The sequence below is a fragment of the Diceros bicornis genome, unplaced genomic scaffold (assembly GCF_020826845.1).
Source record: "Diceros bicornis minor isolate mBicDic1 unplaced genomic scaffold, mDicBic1.mat.cur scaffold_240_ctg1, whole genome shotgun sequence".
NCBI classification, from domain to species: domain Eukaryota; kingdom Metazoa; phylum Chordata; class Mammalia; order Perissodactyla; family Rhinocerotidae; genus Diceros; species Diceros bicornis.
In genome coordinates this window covers 16,785-43,512 of record NW_026691120.1, presented here as the reverse complement: position 1 = coordinate 43,512, position 26,728 = coordinate 16,785, and the positions used below count along the sequence as shown (strand labels likewise).

At 41.4% G+C, this 26,728-nt stretch overlaps 1 long non-coding RNA gene across 1 annotated transcript; it reads left to right on the top strand.

The window, feature by feature from the left end:
* The first annotated feature begins 266 nt into the window (after positions 1 to 266).
* Positions 267 to 26,390, top strand: LOC131402717 (uncharacterized). The gene is made up of 3 exons (XR_009218921.1): positions 267 to 366; positions 12,293 to 12,388; positions 26,082 to 26,390. It is a non-coding gene; the product is annotated as an uncharacterized LOC131402717 (long non-coding RNA).
* The last annotated feature ends 338 nt before the right edge of the window (positions 26,391 to 26,728 follow it).

Here is a 26,728-nt window from a genome sequence, read left to right as displayed (position 1 = left end):
CAGGAGCTGACGGTCATCCAGGGAGAGCAGAGTCAAGAGCTGCAGAGGGAGAGCCCGCTCCCGTTCTCCCTCTCAAGGACATCTTAGTCCCCAACCGCTCCTGGCGCCCACCCCAGCGGTTCCCATTGTATCCTCGGAGACGCCCGAGCATGCGCAGGACTGGCGCTCAGAGCAGCAGAGGGGCTGGCGAGCTGGAGAGCCCCAGAGCGTGTGCACTGGAGGGGGGGGTCCCTGGTGTGGACGGGGCTGCCTCGGAGGTTTGTGTGGGGGTATTGGTGGTTTCTGGATCCTTCCACCAGGATTTTCAGCGCTGGGTAGCTTGCCTTTCTGTAGTGTGGAGGAACGCTGGGCAGGAGCGGCGCCGAGGTCGGCAGTGGGCAGCGGGCTCGGTGTGGAGATGTCCGCTGCAGATGGCGGGAGCGCAGTGACGGGGGCGGGGGCCGGGGCTGCTGGCGGGCTGCTCCAAGTGGAGGAGCCCAACTTTGTCCCTTAGAGGAGCAGCCTGGTAGGCCGTTCCCTCTGCCTTGGCGGGGCCCCACCACAGCGGGTCCTCCTGCCCACCCAGCAGAGGTGCAGGGAGCGACAGGGAGTCGCCTGCCCTCTGTACGAGCCGTTGAGTTCCTGCCACCCAGGACCCTGTCTAGGCCAGGTCGGGATATCTCCCGGTGAACACGGCCCTTCATAAGATGGCCTGTGGTCAGCGCTCCTCTGTCTGACTCTGTTCAGGCTATTGGGCTCCTCATTGCGTTCTTTAAACAAATAAATATTCCTACTTCCTTGGGAACACTTTTATAGAAAAGCCTAATCCCATTAATAGTTTCTGATAATTGACTGTATATTTTCAAGGCACACTTTGAAGCCTGTGAATTATTGCAAACTGCATTTAATGAAAGGAGCTTTAAACACTCTTTGGTGCAAATTATGTAGCTTTCTAATAATAACTCACATTCTGTTAACATAGACTGATGACTGATCAATTGATGATTGACATAATGTGTAGGGAATTTTGGTATCAGTGGAAAGATTTTTCTTGGTAGTTGGTGATAGAATTAAAATCGGATAAGGAGGAGGTTTTTAGAAGTAGTATGTAGTGTGTGTTTTGTCTCCATATTCATTTACAATTGTAAGAATTTAGATTTGGAAAGCTCATAGAACAGGAATTTTCAAATTTTGATTAGACTGATAGGGTGAAAAGTCAAAAGGCCAAATACGGTAGGATTTCACTTATATGATATTCTAGAAAAGATAAACCATAGGGAAAGAAAAGAAGTCGTTAGGTGCCATTGATTTTAATATTTAATCATTTAGTTTAATCATTAGTTTTAATATTTCTGATTAAAAAATTCATTTTAATGATAGCATCCTAATTATGCTTTCGGATGATACCAGAATTTAACCTATTAAATTCTCCAGCAGGAACAAATGATATGTTGGTTATTAGTGTCTTTGAAGTGTAAGTATTGTTGGTAATGAATATAAATGAGCTTTTTCGGATTGTGAACTACTGATTTTTTTACTAGATCCTGTTGGACGTGGCATATTACAAGCTTCAAAAGGCTGTTTAAATTATTGTAGCAGGCTGAAGCTATTAAATTGTAATGTAAGATCTTTATAGATGAAACAGGCAAAAATACAAAAAGCCATTCATCATTTTATCTTTGTTAAAAAAATGAAGTAAATCTTACCATATACATGAATGACTTTTGGCTAGATAGACCTGAACTTGACAAGATGGACTCATTAGTATGGTGAATTTGTTTTGGAATGTTAAAATGGGAGAGGACATATGTGTTACCTGAGGGTGACCCAAGTCAATATGGTAGGTTTCACTGTTTATATGCTCTTTCTGAGTTACGATCTTGATTAAACAGCTAGTCATAGATGTACCAATAAATTTGGGCCATTTTATGTATCAATATTTTAAGATGTCCTATTTCCCTGATAGTTTCTGATTTCAGGGTATCTGGGAAAAAGTTTCTCAACATAGGTAAATTGGAATATAATTTTTGATTGTTGACTTATTGAATCAGAATTGTGGAGTTGGAAATAATTTTAGTGGTTGTAGAGCCTAACCTCTTCATTTTCCAGGAAATGGAAAGTGAGGTTTCTCAAGTTAAGTCATCCATAGTCTGACTGCTACTTAGTGACAGAGTTGGAACTAAATTCTCAGATACTTGTCTGCAGATTCCTAGTACAGTGCTCTCTGTGCTACATACTATTAAGTAGACAAACAAATGAGTTACCTTCCCAGATCATATATGTAGCCAGCAGGGTTGATTCTTTCCCATATGCATTTTTTTCCTTTCTTTTTTAAGTAACGACTAACCACAATTAATTCATTCCCTTACCATGTTTAATGACTATACTTTGTGTGTGTCTCCTCGAGCACACGTGGACTCCTTAGAAGTGACACCTGACTGTGATTTGATTGCTAGGCCAGAGGCTGATGTGTATCTGCAACTTGACCAGCTGCAGCCAAATTACCCTCTGAAGTTTTAACAATTTCTATTCCTGCCAACAGTGTCTGAGTCATCCTTGCCATGGGAATTGTCAGATCAGCATTGTCAGATTTTTAAATTTTTGCGAATCTGATGAGTGAGAAATGATGTATTTGTTTTCCTCTTTGTACGTTAATTTTGACAAATGCATAGAGCTGTGCAACTACCAAAATCAAGATACAGAACAGTTCCAGCACCCAGAACTGCCTTTAGCTGCTATTTTGTAGTCAACTCTTCCCCCACCCTTAACCCCTGATGGCTAATGATCTGTTGTCTTCCCCTATGGTTTGTCTTTTCTAGAATATCATATAAATGGAATCCTACAGTATTCAGCGTTTTGAGTCTTGTTTCTTTCATTTAGCACAATACGTACATTTGAGTGTTCATCCATGTTGTTGACTGTATCAGCAGTTCCTTCCGTTTTATTGCTGAATGTAGTATCTATTGTATGAATGTACCACAGTTTATCCACCCACCAGTTGAAGGACATTTGAGTTATTTTCGGTTTTGTCTTTTTTGACTATGAATAAAACTACTATAAATCTTTGCAAACAAGTTTTTGTGTGAACATTCGTCTTCTTCTCTTGGGTAAGCACCTAGAAGTGAAATTGCTGGGTCATATGGTATGTGTATGTTTAACTTTATTTTAAAAACTGTTTGTGGTAGTAAAGTCATGTCCCACAAAGATGTCCTAATCCCTAAACCTGGGAATACGTTAGTTGACTTGGCAAAGGTGAATTAAATTTGCAGATGGAATTAAGGTTGCTGATCAACTGCCTTTAAAATAGGGAGATTACCATGGATTATCCAGGTGGGCCCAGTGCATCACAAAGGCCCTTAAAAGGGAAAGAGAAGCAGTAGAGTAGAAAAAATTGCAACAAGGGAAGCAGGGCCAGAGAGATGCCGAGTTCTTGGTTTTGAGGGTGGCGGAGGGTTGCCATAGGCTAAGGAATGTGGTGTTCTCTAGAAGCTTGAAAGGGCTAGGAAATGGATTAAACTTTATAGTCCCCCCAAAAGAACCTAGTTCTGCCAACACCTTGATTTTAGCCCAAGGAGACCCATGTCAGACTGTTAACCTACAGAACTGTAAAACTATAAATCTGTGTTGTTTTAAGCCATGAAATTTGTGCTAATTTGTTACAGCAGCATAACAAACTCCACTTTAAAACTGTTTTTCCAGGGGCTGGCCCCGTGGCTTAGTGGTTAAGTGCGTCTGCTCCGCTATTGGTGACCCGGGTTTGGATTGTGGGTGCACACCGATGCACCGCTTCTCCAGCCATGCTGGGGCCATGTCCCACATACAGCAACTAGAAGAATGTGCAACTATGTCATACAACTATGTACTGGGGCTTTGGAGAGGAAAAAAAAAGGAGGAGGATTGGCAATAGATGTTATCTCAGAGCTGGTATTCCTCAAGAAAAAGAGGAGGATTAGCATGGATGTTATCTCAGGGCTGATCTTCCACACAAAAAAGTAAATAAACAAAACTGTTTTCCAAAGAGGCTGAACCACTTTGTGTTCCCACCAGCAATGTAAGAGTGTTCCAGTTACTTTCCATCCTCATTAACACTTGGTATGCTCAACCTCTTTAATTCTAGTCATTCTACTAGGTACACAGCAGGATCTCAATGTGGTTTTTATGTGCATCTTTCTCACGATTAATGACGTTGAGTATCTTTTCATGTGCTTATTTGTCATCTGTGTATCTTCTTTGGTGAAGTGTCCAAACCTGTGCCCATTTTAAACTAGGATTTTCTTATTGCCGAGTTTTGAGCGTTCCTTATAGTCCTGTCAGATATGTGATTTGCAAAGGTCTTCTCCCAGTCTGTGGCTTGCCTTCTCCATCCTCTCACCAGTGTCTTTGGAAGGTCTGTGTAACATAACTCAAGAGGTTCCACATGACTTTATTTTCCTTCATTGAGAAACAGAGTGAGGTTGGAGCACCTGAGTCCAATCAGACCTTGATCAGAGTTGGGGCTGGGTCTCACTTTTAGTAAACCCAGCCCTTCCACTTTCCCGTTCCTGTTTGCTGTGCTCCCCTCCCCCGCACAGGCGTCTGGTTCTAAGTCTGGTAGATTTCTGTCTCCTCAAGTTTGGTAGCCCATAGACTATTCAGCTACACCCTTCAGACATCTCAGCACAGCTCTCCAGCCTCCTACCTGATATCTCTTCACAATATGGGAAATTCCCTGCAGATCAGACTAGCGGTATGTTGGACTTAGGCCACTTTCACCACTTCTGGAGGTTTCATTTTGTTTTGTGGAGGCTTTTGGCCTACTTCCCCAGATTCCTGTGTGGCACCAAAACTTAGCACAAGTGCTGCGAGAAAGAGCAGTAGTGTGTCTGAAAGCCCTCAGGTTTCATCTGCCATACCAGTCCTGCAGAATCACTACAAGTTTGGCTAGTTTCTCTTTTCCCTAGCCGAGGATCTGGCTGAGCAGGCCAGATCCTCGGCAACCACCCAGAATCAGAAAACGCCTGCAGGGCTCACATAAAAAACTTTTTCGTCTTTCTGGAATTTTAGTTGGTTGATTCTGAAGTTCTCTGATGCTCTAAAAATATATTTATAATTTATCTGGCTTTGTCCAGTTTTGCAGCGAGTGCTTTCCTGTCCTGGTCTACTCTAAAACAGAAGTTCCCTTGTCATTAGTTTTTAACTCCATCAGTTATATATTGTCAATATTATGATTGTTTGGAAAAATCATGCTTTCAATGATTTATTCCGATGTTTACCCTTTTTTATCTTCACAATCCATTTTTACCTCTTACCATTTCTTATTCTATCAGTTTGTTTCTTCTTCCTTTTTTCTTTTGTGAGGAAGATCAGCCCTGAGCTAACATCCATGATAATCCTCCTCTTTTTGTTGAGGAAGACCAGCTCTGAGCTAACATCTATTGCCAATCCTCCTCCCTTCTTTTTTACCCCCAAAGCCCCAGTAGATAGTTGTATGTCTTAGTTGCACAGCCTTCTAGTTGTTGTATGTGGGACACGGCCTCAGCATGGCCAGAGAAGGGGTGCATCGGTGCGCACCCAGGATCTCAACCCAGGCCACCAGTAGCGGAGCGCACACACTTAGCTTCTTACCCACGAGGCTGTCCCAGTTTCTTTATTCTTAAAGTACATTCTTTTTTACTTTTTAAGTCTTTTCCTTGAGGAAGATTAGCCCTGGGTTAACATCTATGCCAATCTTCCTCTATTATCTATGTGGATCATCACCATAGCATGGTTGATGAGTGGTGTAGATCCACGCCTGGGATCCAAACTCATGAACCCAGGTCTGGGAAGCGGAGTGTGCTGAACTTAAACCACTACGTCAGGTGGCTGACACCCTTAAAGTACATTCTTTAGAAATTCCTTAATGAGCATTTGTTCGTGGTAATACCCTTAGTAAATGTTTGTATAAAAATATCTTTAAGTCACCCTAGTTATTGAGATATGGTTTGATTGGGTATACACTGAAAGTTATTTTCTCTCTGTACCTTGAAGATTTAATCCAACTCTCTCTTGCCTTCCATTGTTAAGTAATGTATCATAGGTCTAAATGTAAGTCTCTGTCAGTGTTCTGTTCCTCTGAGGGGCTTTGAATATCTTCTTTTGTATTTAGTGTGCTTTGGTTTCCCTGAATGGATCTGGCTCTAGAATTTGTTTTTTTTTTTAATTTTGCTTGAGATGTATTCAGCTGCCTCAATCTAGAGTAGAAGTCTTTTATCAATTCTGGAAATTTCTGTTACTATATCTGAATTTTCCTTTAAATCATATATATATATTTATATTATTTAATTCAAATATATATACATATACACATTCAATATATAGTCATTAAATATATATTTATATTATTTAATTCAATATATGATATTATTCAATATAGTGATTTTTATTATTGAAAAAATATACGAGTATTATTTATATATATAGTTTCCTGTACTTGGCCAAACTCAAGCCAGTCTCCTTTGAGCCTATAATAACTTGGCCTATAATAACTACAGCCTCTCAGCACAAATGGTTTCACATTCCCACACATATTATAAGACTTAAACACTTACACAGTTTCTAATAGCTCAAATCAACATCCTTAGGATGACCCCTGCCCCCTTAAAGTGCCTGCTTGAGAAAGCTCAAGGCAGCCAACAGAATTGACTATTTGTTCTGGCCAACAATCGATCATTGGCCCCTGACATCCCTTTCTTAGAGCATTTACCCAAAAGTGCTTACAACTGTGAATCTTTCCTCTGTCCTTTAGAGTTGTAGGTGTGTCTGCTATAACTCAGGAGTGCATTTCTCAAGGTCCTGAGAGCCATTCCTTGAGATGAAGACAGGGTGTCTGTCTCCCAGATGCTGTGAGAGGAGAGAAGTGAAACTTTGATTATTTCCAACTAGCAGACACAACTGGCCAGATCACACTGCACTGACCAACATTCTGTAACTTTTCCCTCCCTGACTCTACTGAGCCCCTGCTCACCCCTCTGCCTGCTCCCTCATTCTCCCTTTCAAATGCCCAGTCACATCTGTACAAATCAAATTGAGTTCAGTTCATCCTGTTCCTTCTTCCCTATTGCAGTGGTATATGCCTGAATAAAATCTGTCTTGACCACTTTATCTAGAGTCTGGCTTTCTGTATATTCCACATTTAACACACATACAGATAATCTCATGCATATGCATAGACGCGCATATACAAATGTAACCATGGGCCCTCCAGGACCAGTTCAACTGACCCCATCTTATGAACAGAGTAGTTAGTTTTCTTTCAGGAACTGAGACCCCTCTTCCAGTTCAGACAAGTTGGGACCACCAACTCATTAACTGGGAGTTCACAAATGCTTTATATGTGACCTTTATGATATCAAGGAGCTAAAATCTCCATTCTCTGATCATGGTAACACTGTCAATTTGTGAACACACATCTGATGAAGAGCTGCAAAGCTTGACTTTGCTTGCGCAGGTCATCAATTACCTCACTTCTCCTTACTTCCAAACATCTACCTCCACATGTCAGAACACCCTGCCCTTCATCGCATAAATTGTGTCCCAAGACCTGGATCAGGGAGACAGATCTGAGACAGACACATGCCCCCGGTCTCCTTGCAGCTCAATCTCACAAAATAAAGTTACACTTCATTTCCCAAAAGCTGATGCCAGAATAATTGGCTTTTTTAATGTGCATTGGGCAAGAGAACCTCAATATTGTGCGGTAACATCAATACATGTATATACACTTACTGGTTGTTTTATTTTTTTTATTCTCTTTGCTTAAGAGGAGTCACCCTGAGCTAACATCTGTTGCCAATCTTCTTTTTGCTGAGGAAGATTCACCCTGAGCCAACACCTGTGTCAACCTTCCTAAATTTTGTATGTGGGTTGCCACCACAGCGTGGCCACTTGTGAGTGGTGTAGGTCTATGCCCAGGAACTGCACCTGGATCACTGAAGTGGAGTTTTCTTAACTTAACCAATAGGCCATGGGACCAACCCATGTCTAATTGCTTTGAAGATGTTACTAGATATGCAACTGAAGTTTCACTATGATCTCTGGATTTCCTTGCTGTTCCTTTAGTCCCTCACTTCAGTGTATGTGTTTCTGGCTACATCTTTCATGTTAGAGGAATTCCTCAAATATCAAGTGGTCCTTGGCTACCTGTTCATATTTCTGTGATGGGAAGGAAACAGCTGAGTAAGATCTCTGTGGGCCTGATGGGGTCTCTGAATGTCTGGACTCAATGTTTCTTCAGGGGTGTTGAGAGTTGAACTAGTAACAGGCAAACAATGTTGGTGCCCACACTGATCTCTAACAACATACTTATTCTACTCATTCCCACAATGACAGACATCCTCTGAACACGTGGAAATGCTGACAACACACACCCACACACACACACACTATTTGCAAATGACCAGCAGCATTCAGACCGTAAACTACACATGATAATGCACACTGATACTCAGAACATACACGCAAACACGCACACATACAGACCACTCACTGTCTCAGAGACCACAGTGACTTGAACTCTCTAAACACACACACGTCAACAAAACACACCTTCACATAGAAGCCATAATAGCCATGCACCATGTGACCATACAGAATTGTTGAACACATAGACATCCACACAACAAGGCACGTGGCCGTGCACATCGGGGCTTGATCAGGAGTTTTTTCACACCTCTGCATCAACATGGACACCCCGGGGCGAGAGGGAGAGGCAGAAGGCACAGGGAGAACATGTGGGCAGCAATCAGGTGACACTTGCATAAAGCAAATATGGTACCCAAAAAGCTGGTTGCTAAATGACATATGACTCAAGGGTATGAGGAGCCAAGAGGATCTGAAATGGTACAAAGGAGGTGACTGATACAAACCCATCACAAGATATTTAAAAGTAAGGAACAGTGATATTTTAAAAAGCACTGAAGAGAGTGCATCAAAGCTTAGACATAATTCCAAACAATGAATGACATGGAATTCTGGCCAAAGAACAGCCATTATTGCTGTTAAAATTCCTATTTAAATGTTTCTCATAAAATTATAGAAATACTCCTTGACAAATGACAAATAGCCATTGGTTTAAAATGTTTAAAACATTTCAGGATAAAGTTACTTCAAGTTCCACTTTTATTGAGTAGCTTTTCTTGGCCAGCTAGAATAGCTGGACAAAGCACACAGAACAGCTGTTTGAAGGGTTGTAGAACATCCTGTGGAAACAAGACTTGAGGGTCTACAATCTCTGAGACTAGGGAAGCACAAGATTGTGAGCACGATCTCCACGTGGCTTCTCCCCTAAGGCATTTGTTATTTCAACAGTGAGAGAAGAGAGTCTGAGCAGAATGAGGAGGAAAAATGAACTGAAATTTGGTTCCAGCCAAGTCCAGTAACTTCTGCTTCTAGTCATGTGTGGTAAAGGCAGAGTAACAAATAACATTGATTTAATAAATCCTGTCTGTTTGAAAACACCAAAGGGATGTGGAAGCAAACAGGACTTGATGAAAGAAAATTTCAAAAGGGAAAGAGCCTTTTTAGGTGAGATTGCCACACATGCCCTCACCCGGGGGAATTTGCTTAATCTGGACTCTGATAATCAGACCTGTCTTACCAGAAGACAATTATAAGTACAGTCTGTCATAATTGATCTATGTTAGCTTTTGAATATCACAAGTTTTGTTTGGCTGTTAACTTTTACTCCCTCCACTAGAAGACTCTATGAAGGGAAAGACATTGTATCATTTGCCACATGATCTCCAGAACATTCTTCAGTTTGGGCTGTATGACTTCTATAAATATTTGTTAATGGTTGGTTTCATGAATGCTATGGACTGAATGTCTATGTAATCCAATTTCATACGGTAAAATCCTAATCCCCGACCTGAGGGTATTTGGAATTGGGCCTTTGTGTGTTAATTAGCTTAGATGAGGCCATGAGTGTGAAGCCCCCATGATGGAATTAGTGACCTTACAAGGAGATGGAGTGCCAGAGCTCTCTCTGCCAGATGAGGGTAGAGCAAGAAGCTGTCCTTCTGCAAAACAGGAAGAGAGCTCTCACCAAAAGCAAATCAGCTTGAACCTAGATCTTGAACAAGCCAGTCTTCAGAACTGTGAGGAATGCACTTTTGTTGTTAAGAGTGCCCAGTCTAGGGATGGCCAGGTGGTGCAGTGGCTAAATGTGGGTGCTCCGTTTCAGTGGCCCCAGGGTTCACAGGTTCAGATCCCAGGCATGCATCGATGCACTGCTTCTCAAACCATGCTGTGGCAGCTTCCCATATAAAAAGTAGAGGGAGGTGGGCACAGATGTTAACCCAGGGCCAATCTTCCTCAGAAAAAAAGAGGAAGGTTGTCATCTGATGTTAGCTCAGGGCTGATCTTCCTCTCACACACACACACACACACACACACACACACACACACCAGAAATGCCCAGTCTAGGGCTCTGCCCCTTGGCCTAGTTTTTAAGTTCAATGAGCTCCTCTTCGGTAACATGAGTTCAGTTCCTGGACAAAGACCTATACCACTCATCAGCAGCCATGCTGTGGGGGTGACACATATACAAAATAGAGGAAGACTGGCACAGATGTTAGCTCATGGTGAATCTTCCTCAACAAAAATATAAATAAATAAAGTACCCCGTCTATGATATTTTTGTTACAGTATCCCATACTGACTAGGACACTGAATGTGTGAATAAGTTCATTTAGATTGACGATCCTTCTTCTACATGACACGTTACTGCCAATGATTCCTAAATTGGTGTGAGTCAAATTTCCCTTAAGGATCATAAAGATGTTAAGGCCCTTATCCCTAGTTATGCACATATTGATACACATGAAAACATGTTACATCAAGTGCTTTATTGACACCTTAGTCTCACACCTGATCCCACTGGCCTTCAGTGAACCTCAGTGTTGCAGTCAGTCTATTCCCCAAAGGGCAATAAAGGAAAGTCCCTAGACTGAAAAGGGTCGGTATTCATCGTGTTGCTCCTGTCCTTTGCCCAGCCAGCTCTAGAACACGGTCAATTTACAAGATAGGCTTTTCTCCAGGCAGCTCTGTCTTTCTCCCAACATGTTCTCATTTAGGATGATCTCACCAGGAGGAATGAGTGGAAATTTGGAGAGAAGAGCTACAGAAGGCATCTGCCAGGGGAAATTCTTTGTGGTTACATGACCTAGAATATGGACACCTGGCTGTTCTAAGTTGTCCTGAAAATGGAACCCTTCCCATGTCTGCAATATCCTTCCATGTCCTCTTTCCCCTCCATCTCTCTGTTCTTGGTGGCCAAATTGCCTTGGCAATGACAATAAAAGAATGAAAGTAGGGAATGGCCCATTTCTAGTCTCAGAATTCTGTGAAATTTTACTGCCTATCTCCAGTCTTCCAGGACTGACACTCTTTTTATTCTTTTAAGATTAGATTACATTTTAATCTCCTTTAATCAGAGTTTTCTCTCATCCTTGTTATGTATATACATGTTCTGATATATAATATTGAAAACATTATTTTTGGCCCTACAATCTCCAGATTCACTCATAGTTATTTTCTGATGGATGCATGACTTTGTAATTATGTTTATAACTCCATTAACTATAGAAATTGACTAAATGCTGAGTAGTAATGTACGAATACAGGAAAATAACCCATTATTTTAACATAAAGTTTCATGTTTTCATCAAAACAAATACATGAATACTTAATTGTTCAGCAAAAACTTTTACTATGTACATGTAAGCAATTATAAATCTATTGGAGTTGGTTTACCTTGTCGATTATTCCTTGTTTCTGAATTGTGCATTCAGCATTTCCATGAACACTTTAGATTTCTGCATCTTTATCCTACCATTTTATTTTTTTGTTATAATTTTTATTAATTTATTTTTCCCCCAAAGCCCCAGTAGATCGTTGTATGTCATAGCTGCATATCCTTCTAGTTGCTCTATGTGAGAAGCTGCCTCAGCGTGGCCAGAGAAGTAGTGTGTCGGTGCGAGCCTGGGATCCAAACCCGGGCCACCAGCAATGGAGCGCACGCACTTAACCACTCAGCTACGAGGCCGGCCCTATCCTACCATTTTAAATACTAGGTCATCGACAAAAGTCCACATTACTCATTCAGTTGTGTGTTAGTGGATCCTTTGTAGGGTGTCTTCCTAGGTACGTTTTCACATGGTCATCGACAAAAGTCCACATTACTTGTTCAGTTGTGTGCTAATGGGTTCTCCGTAGGGTGTCTTCCCGAGTACATTTTCCAATGTGAACTCCAGCTGATGGCCTTGTGACACTGATATAAATACTGGTGTCTCCACAGATCATGGGGCCAAAGATGTGTGGTCTGTTATGAGAGGTTCAGGGATTCGATCGGAGATGTAAAAGACACTTTCCACTCCAAACAAATGGACTGAAGGTATATTTTATTATATAGACGATAGTAAAGGCGAGAGTCTGCAAACAGACCCGAATAGGTCAAATATTAAGAGGGAAAAAACATCAGCCCGACTGGAAAGGGAAAACATCCACATCGGCTGAAGAGAAATGACACAAATCAACCGGAAAGAGAAACACCAGGTTGACCGAAAAGAGAACACATCAAATCAATTACTTCATATCAAATCAATTACTTCACATTAAATCAATTACTCACAACATCCACGCCCCACTGCCGGGAAAGCCCTGTCAATCAACGCGGCTGGGCAAGGATCACACGTCCTGGACAAGGTGTCCCTTCCACAGGTGGAACTCTCACCAGGTCTCAATTTCCAGCAGTTTATATAAGCAGTTACAGAGTTTACAGAGCACACATCTAGTGTTCCCATGCACAAAATGGTTATCTGTGGCGTACGTGCACTGAGCCCCTTAGCTAACGTCCCAGCTCAGTAGTTGTGTACGTGCATTGTTCTCTTTGGTTATCGTCTTAGCCCGGCACAGATAGCCAGTCCATCCCACGCCACGATGCTCCAAGAGCCTTGAAATGTTACAACTTTCAACTCTCTCCATGGGAGAAAGGCCAGTTGTCAGGAAAAGGCCAGTTCCCACCACACAGAAAGCAGCTTTGTATTTCTTTGTGTGCTGGTGGCTATATGTCGATGGAGCAGCCAAACATGGCTGTACTCACGTCAAGACAGGTCCTTTACAGAGTCATATATAACCTAATAATTTTCATTCAATTAGTGTAAGGAATGCTATGGAAAGTAGATTGATGACAATTAATAAAAGATGATTGATTATGAACATGCTGTTAGGGAGAAAAATTGAACCTCTGGGTATAATGGTTTACTTTTTATGCAATTAATCAGCCACCCTAACAAACCCCGTTTATAAGCAGGTCTATATACATATATATATTTGATTAAGATTATATCATCTATTAGTTTGAATGTGCTTTTGTAAAGTATGTCTTGTTTCTCTTGCCCTTTTATACTGGGAGAAATATGGAATAGATAGAAACTGACTGGATTACTCTGGTCTGAACTCAGATCATGTAGGGCTTGAATCATTCAACAAATGAGCAAATAATGACAGCTACACCACTGGGATCTCCTGATCCAACATCACAGACATACACCCTATTGTGTATTCAGAGTGTAGAATAGGATTGTGCTGTTATCCCGAGGGTAACGTGTTCTGTTGATCAATATTTTGGATCAACAAGTGATAAAATATTTTGACTAGCTGGTCTAGATTTTAATCACTCAGAGGTTATTTTCTTCTCTGAGGTCACCCCAAACAAAATTGTTAGTCCATTTAAGTTTTGTTATCCCTTGATTTGGCTTACCTTTGTTTTTTTTTAATTCATTGAAGCTCCATAGGGTTTTCTCGTCTTATTTTGTCATTCCCGCTTCTTCAGACAAAGGTCAATTTCACTGTTTAAATGTAAGAGAGAGTAAAACCCTCGAGTGGCCGTTTATACAAGTTCTCATTTAGACAACAAATGATGATGTTGCCTTTGCAAGGTCTGGTCACCACCGAGTGATTAAAATCTAGACCAGCTAGTCAAAATATTTTATCACTTATTGATCCAAAATATTGATCAACAGAACAAGTTACCGTGAGGATAACAGCACAATCTTATTCTAGAGTCCATATCCACAATAGGATGTATAACCGATGTTGGATCAGGAAATTCCAGTGGTGTAGCCACCGGTAATGGCTCATTTGTTCAACGATTCAAGCCCTATGTGCTCTGAGTTAGGACCAGAGTGAGCCAGTCGTTTTCTATCTATTCCGTATTTCTCCCAGTATGAAAGGGCAAGAGAAACAAGGCATACTTTACAAAAGCTTATTCAAACTAATGAATGATATAATCTTAATCTAATATATATATATGTATATAGCCCTGCCTATGAACGAGATTTGTTAGGGTGGCTGATTAATTGCATAAACATAAAACTTTATAGCCAGAGGTTCAATTTTTCTCCCTAACAGCATGTTCATAATCAATCTTCTTTTATTAATTGTCCCCAATCTACTTTCCATAGAATTGTTTACACTGATTGAATGAAAAGTACTAGGTTATATATGACTCCGTAAAGAACCACACACCACTGGTGCCATGATATGTGGAGACACCAGTATTTACATCAGTGTCACAAGGCCATCAGCTGGAGTTCACATTGGAAAACGTACCCGGAAAGACACCCTACAAAGGACCCATTGGCACACAACTGGATAAGTTATGTGGAGTTTTGTCAATGACCCAGTATTTAAAATAGTAGGATAAAGATGCAGGATTCTAAAAGGTTCGTAGAAATGCTGAAGGGACAATGCAGAAACAAGGAATAATAGACAAGGTAAACCAACTCCAATAGATTTATAATTGCTTACATATACACAGTAAGAGTTTTTGCTGAATAATTAAGTATTCGTGTATTTGTCTTGATGAAAACATGAAACTTTATGATGAATAAAAATGGGCCATTTTCCTGTATTAGTACATTACTACTCATCATTTAGTCAATTTCTATAGTTAATGGAGTTATAAGCATAATTAAAAAGGCATGCATCCATCAGAATATAGCTATGAATTAATCTGGAGATTGTAGGGCCAAAAATAATGTTTTCAATATTCTGTGTTAGAAAATGTATATACATAACAAGGATGAGAGAAAACTCTGATTCAAGGAGATTAAAATGAGATCTAATCTTAAAACAGTGGAAAGGGTGTTAGTCCTGGGAGACTGGGGATAGGCAGTAAAATTTCACAGAATTCTGAGACTGGAAATGGACCATTCTCTATTTGCATTTTTATATTGTAGTTGCCAAGGGAGTTTTACGACCAAGAACAGAGAGATGGTGGGGAAAGAGGACATAGAGGGATATTGCAGACATGGGAAGGGTTCCATTTTCGGGACACCTTAGACCAGCCAAGTGTCCATATTCTAGATCATGTAACCACAAAGAATTTCTCCTGACAGATGCCTTCTGTAGCTCTTCCTTTCCAATTTCCACTCATTGCTCTTGGTGAGATCATCCTAAATGAGAACAGGCTGGGAGAAAGACAGAACTGCCTGGAGGAAAGCCCATCTTATAAATTGATCCTGCACTGGAGATGGCTGGGTAGAGGACAGGAGCTGCACGATGGATACAAGACCCTCTTGTGTCCAGGTACTTTCCTCTATTTCCCAAAGCACTGGTTGTAACACTGAGGTTCGTTGAAGGCTAATGGGATGAGGTGTGAGACTAAGGCATCGATAAAGCACTTGATGAACGTTTTCATGCATATCAATATGTGCATAACTACAGAGAAGTGTCCTAACGTCTTTATGATCCTTAAGGGAAATTTGACTCACACCAAATTAGGAATCATTGGCAATAATGTGTCATGTGGAAGAAGGATCATTGATCTAGATGAACTTATTCACACACTCAGTGTCCCAGTCAGTATGGGATGCTGTAACAAAAATACCATAGACTGGGTTCTTTATTTATATTTTTGCTGAGGAAGAGTCACCATGAGCTAACATCCATGCCAGTCTTCCTCTATTTTGTATGTTGGTCACCCCCACAACATGGCTGCTGATGAGTGGTGTAGGTCTGTGTCCAGGAACCAAACCCAGGCTACCAGAGAGGAGCTCACTGAACTTAACTACTAGGTGGTGGGGCAGGCCCCTAGACTCGGCACTTTTGGGTTTTTGTGTGTCTGTGTGTGTGTGAGGAAGATCAGGCCTGAGCTAAGATCTGATGCCAATCCTCCTCATTTTTGCTGAGGAAGATTGGCCCTGGGTTAACATCTGTGCCCATCTTCCTCTACTTTTTATATGGGACGCTGCCACAGCATGGCTTGACAAGCGGTGCATCAGTGTGCACCCGGAATCCGACCCTGCAAACCCTCAGGCCGCTGAAATGGAGCACACACACTTAGCCGCGCCACTGGGCTGTCCTTAGACTGGACACTTTTAACAACAGAAATGTATTCCTTACAGTTCTCTAGACTGGGATGTTCAAGATCTAGGTTCCAGCTGATTTGTTTTTGGTGAGACCTGTCTTCCTGTTTTGCAGAAGGACAGCTTGTTGCTCTACCCTCATCTGGCAGAGAGAGTTCTGGCCCTCCATCCCCTTATAAGGGCACTAATCCCATCATGGTGGCTTCACACTCATGGCCTCACCTAACCTAATTAACTCCCAAAGGCCCCAATTTCAAATACCATCGCCTCAGGGATTAGGATTTTAACTTATGAAATTGGGTTACATAGACATTCAGTCCATAGCATTCATGAAACCAACAATTAACAAATATTTACAGTAGTCATACAGCCCCAACTGAAGAATGTTCTGGAGATCACATGGCAAATGATACAATGTCCTTCCCTTCACAGAGTCTTCTAGTGGAGGCAATAAAATTTAACAGGGAAACAAAGCTTGTGATATTAAAATGCTAACATAGATCAATTATGACAGATTATACTTACTATTGTCTTCTGCTAACACAAGTCTGATTGCCACAGTCCAGATTACGCAAATTTCCCCCTGGTGAGGGCGTGTCTTGCAATCTCACCTAAAAAGGCTCTTCCCTTTTTGAAATTTTATTTCATCTAGTCCTGTTTCTTCCACATCCCTTTGGTGTTTTCAAACATACTGTACTTATTAAATCAATGTTTAATTGTTGCTCTGCCTTTACCACATCTGACTGGAAGCAGAAGTTACTGGACTTTGCTGGAACCAAATTTCATTTCATTTTTCCTCCTCTTTCTACTCAGACTCTCTTCTCTCACTGTTGAAATAGCAAATGCCTTAGGGGAGAAGCTGCATGGAGCTGATGCTCACAATCTTGTGCTTCCCTCATCTCAGAGATTATAGACCCCCAAGTCCTGCCTGCACAGGATGTTCTCTGACCCTTCAAGAAGCTGTTCTGTGTGCTTTGTCCAACTTTTATAGTTGACCAAGGAAATCTACTCAATAAAAGTGGAACCTGCAGTAATTTTATCCTGAAATGTTTTAAACGTTTTAAACCAATGAATATTTGTCATTTTTCAAGGAGTATAATTTAATAAGAAACATTTAAATAGGAATTTTAACAGCAATAATGGCTGTTCTTTGGCCAGAATTCCATGTCACTCATTGTCTGGAATTATACCTAAGCTTTGATGAACTCTCCTCAGTGCCTTTTAAAATATCACTGTCCCTTACATTTCAATATCTTGTGATGGGTTTGTATCAGTCACCTCCTTTGTACCATTTCAGATCCTCTTGGCTCCTCATACCTTTGAGTCATATGTCATTTAGCAACCAGCTTTGCAGGTATCATATTTGCTTTATGCAAGTGCCTCCTCTCTGCTCCCCACATGTTCTCCCTGTTCCCTCTGCCTCTCTCTCTCACCCCGGGGTGTCCATGTTGATGCTGAGGTGTGAAAAATCCCCTGATCAAGCCCACACGTGCACGGTCACGTTCCTGGTTGTGTGGATGTGTGTGTTCAGCAATTCTGTATGGTCACAGGGTGCATGGCTATTATAGCATCTCTGTGAAGGTGTGTTTTGTTGATGTCTGTGTGTGTTTAGAGAGTTCAAGTCACTGTGGGCTCTGAGACAGTGAGTGGTCTGTATGAGTGTGAGTTTGTGTGTATGTTCTGATTATCAGTGTGCATTATCAGGTGCAGTTTACAGTCTGAATGCTGCTGGTCATTTGCAAATAGTGTGTATGTTTGTGTGTGTCTGTGTGTGTGTGATGTCAGCATTTCCAAGTGTTCAGAGGATGTCTGTCATTGTGGGAATGTGTGGAATAAGTATGTTAACTTATTTAACACAAAAAGACAGAGAGCGTGGGTACCAACATTGTTTGCTTGTTTATGTCAACACTCTACACCCCTGAAGAAACACTGAGTCCAGACAGACACAGGCCCCATCAGGCCCACAGAGATAATACTCAGCTGTTTCCTCCTCATCACAGAAATATTAATGGGTAGCCAAGGACCACTAGATATTTGAGGAATTCCTCTAGAATGAAATATGGAGCAAGAAACACATACACTGAAGTGAGGGACTAAAGGAGCAGCAAGGAAATTCAGAGATCATAGTGAAACTTCAATTACATCTCTAATAACATCTTTAAAACAATTAGAGATGGGCCAGACCCATGGCCTAGTGGTTAAATTCAGAAAACTCCATTTCAGCGGCCCAGGTTCAGTTCCTGGCATGGACCTACACCACTCATCAGTTGGCCATTCTGTGGTGGCAACCCACATACAAAATAGAGGAAGGTTGGCACAGAGGTTAGCTCACGGTGAATCTTCCTCAGCAAAAAGAAGAGGATTGGCAACAGATATTAGCTCAGGGTGAATCCTCCTCAGCAAAGAAAAAGAAAAAGAAGATAAAACATCCATTAAGTATATATATATGTATTGATGTTACCGCACAATATTGAGGTTCTCTTGCCCAATCTACATTAAAAAACGCAATTATTCTGGCATTAGCTTTTGGGGATAGAATTGTAGCTTTATTTTGTGAGATTGATCTGTAAGGAGACGGGGGCACGTGTTTGTCTCAGATCTGTCTCCCTGAGCCAGGGCTTGGGTTACAATTTATGGGATGAAGGGCAGGGTGGTCTGATGTGTGGAGGTAGATGATTGGAAGTAAGGAGAAGTGAGGTAATTGATGATCTGCACAAGCAAAGTCAAGCTTCATGACTCTTCATCAGATGTGTGTTCACAAACTGGCAGTGTTACCATGATCTGAGGATGGAGCTTTTAGCTCGATGTCAAAAAGGTCACTTATCAAGCATGTGCGCAGGCCCGGTTGATGGGTTGGTGGTCTCAACTGGCCTGAACTGGACGAGGGGTGTCAGTTCCTGAAAGAAAATGCGGAACTACTCTGTTGATAAGATGGGCTCAGCTGAACTGGTCCTGGAGGGCACCTGGTTGTGTTGGTATATGCATATATATGCATATGCATGAGATTATCAGAATGTGTGTTAAATGTAGAGTATACACAAAGTCAGAATCTAGTTAAAATGATCAGAACAGATTTTAATCAGTAATATACCACTGCAGTAGGGAAGAGGGAACAGGGCTGAACTCAATTTGATTTGTACATAGGTGACTGGGCATTTGAAAGGGAGAATGAGGGAGCAGGCAGAGGGGTGAGCAGGGGCTCAGTAGAGTCAGGGAGGGAAAAGTTACAGAGTGTTGGTCAGTTCAGTGTGATCTGGCCAGTTGTGTTGGCTAGTTGGAAATGATCAAATTTTAACTTCTCTTCTCTCACAGATTCTGGGAGACAGACACCCTGTCCTCATCTAAAGGAATGGCTCTCAGGTCCTTGAGAAATGCAGTTATAGGAGACACATACACAACTCAAAAAGACAGAAGAAAGATTCACAGTTGTAAGCACTCTTGGGTAAATGCTCTAAGAAAGGGATGTCAGGGGCCAATGATCAAGTGTTGGCCAGAACAAACAGTCAATTCTTTTGGCTGCCTTGAGCTTTCTCAGGCAGGCACTATAAGGGGGTAGATGTCATCGTAAGGATGTGGATATGAGCTGTTAGAAACTATGTCAGTGTTTAAGTCTTTAATGTGTGTGTGTGGGGTGAAACCATTAGTGCTGAGAGGCTGTAGTTATTATAGGCCAAGATCAAGGCCTAGTGAAGAAGAGGGCTCAAAGGAGCCTGGCTTGAGTTTGGTCAAGTAAAGGAAACTATATATATGAATAATATATGTATTTTTTTGAATAACATAAATCATTATATTGAATAATATAATACATTGTGTTAAATAATATAAATATATATTTAATGAATATATATTGAATGTGTATAAATAAGAATGTGTATATATATATTTGAATTAAAAAATATAAATGTATATATGATTTAAAGGAATATTCAGACATAATAACAGAAATTTCCAAAATTGATAAAATTCTTCTACTCTAGCTTCAGGCAGCTGAATACATCTCAAGCAGAATTTAAAAAATAAATCTAGAGTCAGATCCATCCAGGGAAACCAAAGAACACCAAATACAAAAGAAGATATTTAAAGCCCCGCAGAGTGACAGAACACTTATGGAGACTTACATTTAGTCCGATGATACGTTTCTTAACAATGGAAGGCAAGAGAGAGTTGGATTAATTCTTCAGGGTACAGAGAGACGATAACTTTCAGTTTATACCCAATCAAACCATATCTCAAGAACTGGGGTGAATTAAAGATATTTTTATGCAAACATTTACTAAGAGTATTACCACCAACAAATGCTCATTAAGGAACATCGAAGAAATGTACTTTAAGGGGGCCAGCCACCTGGTGTAGTGGTTTAAGTTCACCACGCACCACTTTGGTTGCCTGGGTTCATGGGTTTGGATCTCAGGTGTCGACATACAGCACTCATCAGCCATGCCGTGGTGGTGACCCACATGCAAGATAGAGGAAGATAGGAAAAGATGTTAGCCCAGGGCTAATCTTCCTCAAGGAAAAAATTTAAAAAGTGAAAAAGAATGTACTTCAAGAAGAAATTGATCGAAGAAGAAATGCTAAGATGTAAAAATGGATCGTGAGAATAAAAAAGGGTAAACGTCTGAATAAATCATTGAAAACATGACTTTACCTAACAATAATAATATTGACAGGGTATAACTGATGGAGTTAAAAACTAATGACAAGGGAACTTCTGGTTTAGAGGAGACTAAGACAGGAAAACACTCTTGCTGCAAAACTGGACAAAGCCAGATAAATTATAAATATATTTTTAGAGCATCAGAGAACTTCAGAACCAACCAACTAATATTCCAGAAAGAAGAAAACTCTTTTATGTGAGCAGGGATTTTTATCTTTCTTTCTCCTGCAGGCATATTCTGATTCTGAGTGCTTGCCGAGGATCTGGCTTGCTCAGTCAGAGCCTCGGCTAGGGAAAAGAGAAACTAGCCAAACTTCTAGTTTGGTGTGGCAGAGGAAACCTGAAGGCTCTCAGACACACAACTGCTCTTCCTCACAGCATCTCTGTTAAGTTTTGGTGCCACACAGGAATCTGGGGAAATAGGCCAAAAGCTTCCACAAAGCAAAGCGAAACCTCCAGAAGTGGTGGAAGTAGCCTAAGTCCAACATACTGCTAGTGTGACCTATTGGGAATTTGCCATATTGTGAACAATGTAAGGTAGGAGGCTGGAGAGCTACGCTGAAATGTCTGAAGGGCGTAACTAAGTTTTCTGTGGGCTCCCAAACCTGAGGAGACAGAGATCTACCAGACTTTGTACCAGAACCCTGTGCGGGGAAGGGAAGCACTGCAAACAAGAACAGGGGGAAAGTGGAAGGCCTGGGTTTACTAAAACTGAGACTCAGACCCAAATCTGATCAAGGTCTGATTGGACTCAGGTGCTCCAACTTCACTCTGTTTCTGTATCTGAGGGAAGATAAGGTCATGTGAAACCTCTCGAGTTACGTTACACAGACGTTACAAAGACACGCGTGGGAGGCTGGAGAAGGCAAGCCACAGACTGGGAGAAGACCTTTGCAAATCACATGTCTGACAGGACTATAAAGAACTCTCAAAACTCGGCAATAAGAAAATCCAAGTTTAAAATGGTCACAGGTTTGGACACTTCACCAAAGAAGATACACAGATGGCAAATAAGCACATGAAAAGATGCTCAAGGTCGTTAATCATGAGAAAAAGGCACATAAAAACCACACTGAGATCCTGCTATGTACATATTGGTATGACTAGAATTAAAGAGGTTGACCATACCAAGTGTTAATGAGGATGGAATGTAACTGGAACACTCCTACATTGCTGGTGGGAACACAAAGTGGTTCAGCCTCTTTGGAAAACAGTTTTAAAGTGGAGTTTGTTATGCTGCTGTAACAAATTAGCACAAATTTCATGGCTTAAATCAACTCAGATTTATCGTTTTACAGTTCTGTAGGTTAGCAGTCTGACACGGGTCTCTTTGTTCTATAATCAAGGTGTTGGCAGAGCTGTGTTCTTTTTGGGGGACTTTAAAGCTTAATCCATTTCCTAGCCTTTTCAAGCTTCTAGAGACCACCACATTCCTTAGCCTATGGCCCCCCTCCTCCACCCTCAAAACCAAGAACTCGGCATCTCTCTGGCCCTGCTTCCCTTGTTCTATCTTTTTCTCTACTCTACTGCTTCTCTTTCCCTTTTAAGGGCCTTTGAGATTCACTGGACCCACCTGGATATCCAGGATAATCTCCCTATTTTAAAGTCAGTTGATCAGCAACCTTAATTCCGTCTGCAAATTTAATTCACCTTTGCCAAGTAAACTAATGTATTCCCAGGTTCAGGGATTAGGACATCTTTGTGGGCCAGGACTTTGCTACCACAAAGAGTTTTTAAAATAAAGTTAAACATGCACATACCATATGACCCAGCAATTCCACTTCTATGTGCTTACCCAGGAGAAGAAGACAAGTTTATACAAAAACTTGTTTGCCTTCTCAAATCATAAAGATTTATAGCAGCTTTATTCATAGTCAAAAAAAGACAAAACTGAAAATAACTCAAATGTCCTTCAACTGGTGGATGGATAAACTGTGGTAAATTCATACAATGGATACTACATTCAGCTATAAAACAGAAAGAACTGCTGATACAGTCAACAACATGGATGAACACTCAAATAAATGTATCATGCTAAATGAAAGATACCAGATTCTAAAGGCCAAATACTGTAAGATTCCATTTATATGATATTCCAGAAAACACAAACCATAGAGAAAGACAACAGATCATTAGCCACCAGTGGTTAAGGTTAGGGGAAGAGTTGTCTACAAAAGAGCAGCTCAAGGGAGTTCTGGGTGCTGGAACTGTTCTGTGTCTCAGATTTGGGTGTTACACAGCTCTATGCGTTTGTCAAAAGAGGAAAACAAATACTTCATTTCTCACCCATCAGATTGGCAAAAATTTAAAAATCTGACAATGCCAATCTGACAATTCCCAGGGCAAGGATGACTCAAACACTGTTGGAGGGAATGGAAATTGTTAAAACTTCAGAGGATGATTTGGCTGCAGCTCGTCAAGATGCAGATGCACATCATCCTCTGGCCCAACAATCCAATCACAGGCAGGTGTCCATTCTAAGGAGTTCACACGTGTGCTCGAGGAGACACACACAAGGATAGTCATTAAATATGGCATGGGAATAAATTAATTGTTGTTAGAAGTTATTTAAAAAAGAAAGGAAAGAAATGCATATGGGAAATAATCAACGCTGCTGGCTACGTATATGATATGAGAAGGTAACTCATTGGTTTGTCTACTTAATAATACGTAGCACAGAAATCACTGTACTAGGAATCTGGAGACAAGCATCTGAGCATTTAGTTCCAACTCTGCCACTAAAGTAGCAGTCTGACTGTGAACGACAACTCAAGAGACCTCACTTTCCATTTCCTGGAAATTGAAGAGTTTAGGCTCTAAACCACTAAAATTATTTCCAACTCAACAGTTCTATGATTCAATAAGTCAACAATCAAAAATTATATTCCAAAGTACCTATGTTGAGAAACTGTTTTTCCCAGACACCCTGAAATCAGAAAGTATCAGAGAAATAAGACATTTTAATATATTGATACATAAAATGGTCTAATTGTCTTGGAATGCCTATGACCAGGTTTTTAATCAAGATCATAATTCAGAAAGAGTGTAAAAGCAACTGAACATGCCATATCGACTTGAGTCACCCTCAGGTAAAATTTATATATCCTCTCCCATTTTAACATTCCAAAAGAAGTTCCCCATACCAATGAGTCCATCTTGTCAACATCAGGTCTGTCTAGCCAAAAGTCATTCATGTGTATGGTAAGACATACTTGATTTTTTAACAAAGATAAATTGATGAATAGCTTTTTGTATTTCTGCCTGTTTCATCTATAAAGAGCTTACATTATAATTTAATAGCTTCAGTCTGCTACAATAATTTAAAGAGCCTTTTAAAACTTGTAACATGCCATGCCCAACAGGATCTAGTAAAAAATCAGTAGTTTAGAATCCAAAAAAGCTCATTTAAAAGTTTCATTACCGCCAATACTTACACTTCAAAGACACCAATAACCAACATGTCATTTCTTCCTACTGCAGAATTTAATAGGTTATTAACTTCTGGTATCATCCAAAAGCATAATTAGGATGCTATCATTAAAATGTATTTTTTAATAAGAAAAATTAAAACTAATGATTAAACTATTAAACTAAATGATTAACTAAATATGAAAACTAATGGCAACTAACGATCTGTTGTCTTTCCCTATGGTTTATCTTTTCTAGAATATTACATAAATGAAATCCTACCATATTTGACCTTTTCCCTTGTCAGTCAAATCAAAATTTAAAACTTCTTGTTCTATGGGCTTTCCAAATCTAAATTCTTACAATTCTAAATGAGTATGGAGACAAAACAGACACTACATACAACTTCCAAAATCCTCCTCTTTATCCGATTTTAATTTTAGCACCAACTGCCAAGAAAATCTTTTCAACTGAAACCAAAATTCCATACACATTACGTCAATCATCAATTGATCAGTCATCAGTCTATGTTAACAGAAGGTGAGTTAGTATTAGGAAGCTGCACAATTTGCACCAAAGATTGTTTAAAGCCCCTTTCATTAAATGCAGTTTACAACAATTCACAGGCTTCAAAGTTCAACTTGCAAATATAGAGTCAATTATCAGAAACCATGAATGCAATCAGGCTTTTCTATAAAGGTGGTCCCAAGGATGTAGAAACCGTTCATTTGTTTAATGAAGGCAATGAGGAGCCCAATAGCCTGAGCGGAGTCAGGCAGAGGAGCGCTGACCACAGGCCCTCTTCCGAAGGAAAGCGTTCACCCAGAGATGTCGCGAACTGGCCTAGACGGGGTCCCAGGGGGCGCGAACTCAAGGGCGGGCTCACAGGGCAGGCGACTCCCTGCCGCCCCCTGCACCTCGGATGGGTGGGCAGGAGGCCCCGCCGAGGTGAGGCCCCGCTGGGGTGGGGCGCCGCCAAGGCACAGGGACAGGCTGGCCAAGTGGCGCTCTTCTGCTCCTCCAAGGGACAGAGGTTGGGCTCCCCCGCCTGGAGCAGACTGCCAGCAGCCCCAGCGCCCGGTCCCATCCGCCGCCCTGGACACCACGCTCCCGCCATATGCGGCGGAGATCTCCACGCCGAGCCCGCTGCCCACCACCTACCTCAGCGCCGCTCCTGCCCAGCGCTCCTCCACACTGCAGAAAGGAGAGCTCCTCGCGCTGAAAATCCTGGAGGAAGGATCCAGAAACTGCCCGAGCCCCCCCACACAAACTCCAGTGGCCACCAATTCCGCATCAGGGACTCCGCCCCCAGTGCATGCGCCCTGGGGCTCTCCAGGTCAGCGGCCCCTCTGCCACTCTGAGCACCAGTCCTGCGCTTGCGCGGGACTCTGTGGATACAATGGGAACCCTTGTGGGGGCACTGGGAGGGGTGTCGGGGATTGGGGACAGAGGTGTCCATGAGATGGAGAGCAGGAGCAGGCTGATGCTGTGCAGCCCTTGACTCTGCTCTCGCTGGATGACCTTCAGCTCCTGGAGAAGTTCTGCTTTCCCTTGAGGTGGTTTCTCCTGTCCTGAGAAGCCCATTACACGATCTAACATCTGTTTATAAAAGAACGATGACATCCTTAACACCCAATGTGTTGTGTCTCCAGAAGAATTCTCTGCTTCCCCAGAAGATGAGGCAGGGAGCAGCTGGGACCGGGTTCTGACCAAGGAAGGAAGGATGCTGAGGGCACAGCTGACTCCCCTCCACTGAATCCTTCCCCTGATCCGTGGCCCTGATGGGGCAACAGCGCTGGGGACTCCTGCAGGTGACAACGCTCAAGTGTTTGCCCACAGTATTACATTTCTTATGGTTTAGTGGTTAAAACGGGGGGCTAGCTGTCAGTTTTTCAGACAATTTCATTTGCAGAAATGTCTGTGGACAAAGAAGTTTGTTTTCTTCATCTCTGATTTTTAAAATCAATAACAAGAATTAAAATACTTATTTTCTTAATCTCATTGGCATGCAAAAACAAAAAAAGTCACTTGGATTTCACCAAATTGGTCACATTTACATGAAAACTTTGGAAGTATGGCTGATTGAGTTAAAGAAAGCATTTGGGGTGAACAATTACCTTCAGCTAGTATGTTCCCAGATAAATGTGCAAACAGAGTTATGAGCCGTTTTGAGGGGCCTGGCAAATCCAGTTTGAGTTTTACAATGGATTGTCCAGAGTACAGATTAAATTAGTAATTTTCTGAGGAGTTTTCGAGTAAGTGTTCATGTCACCTTCATCAAATAGGTCTGGTGATTTAA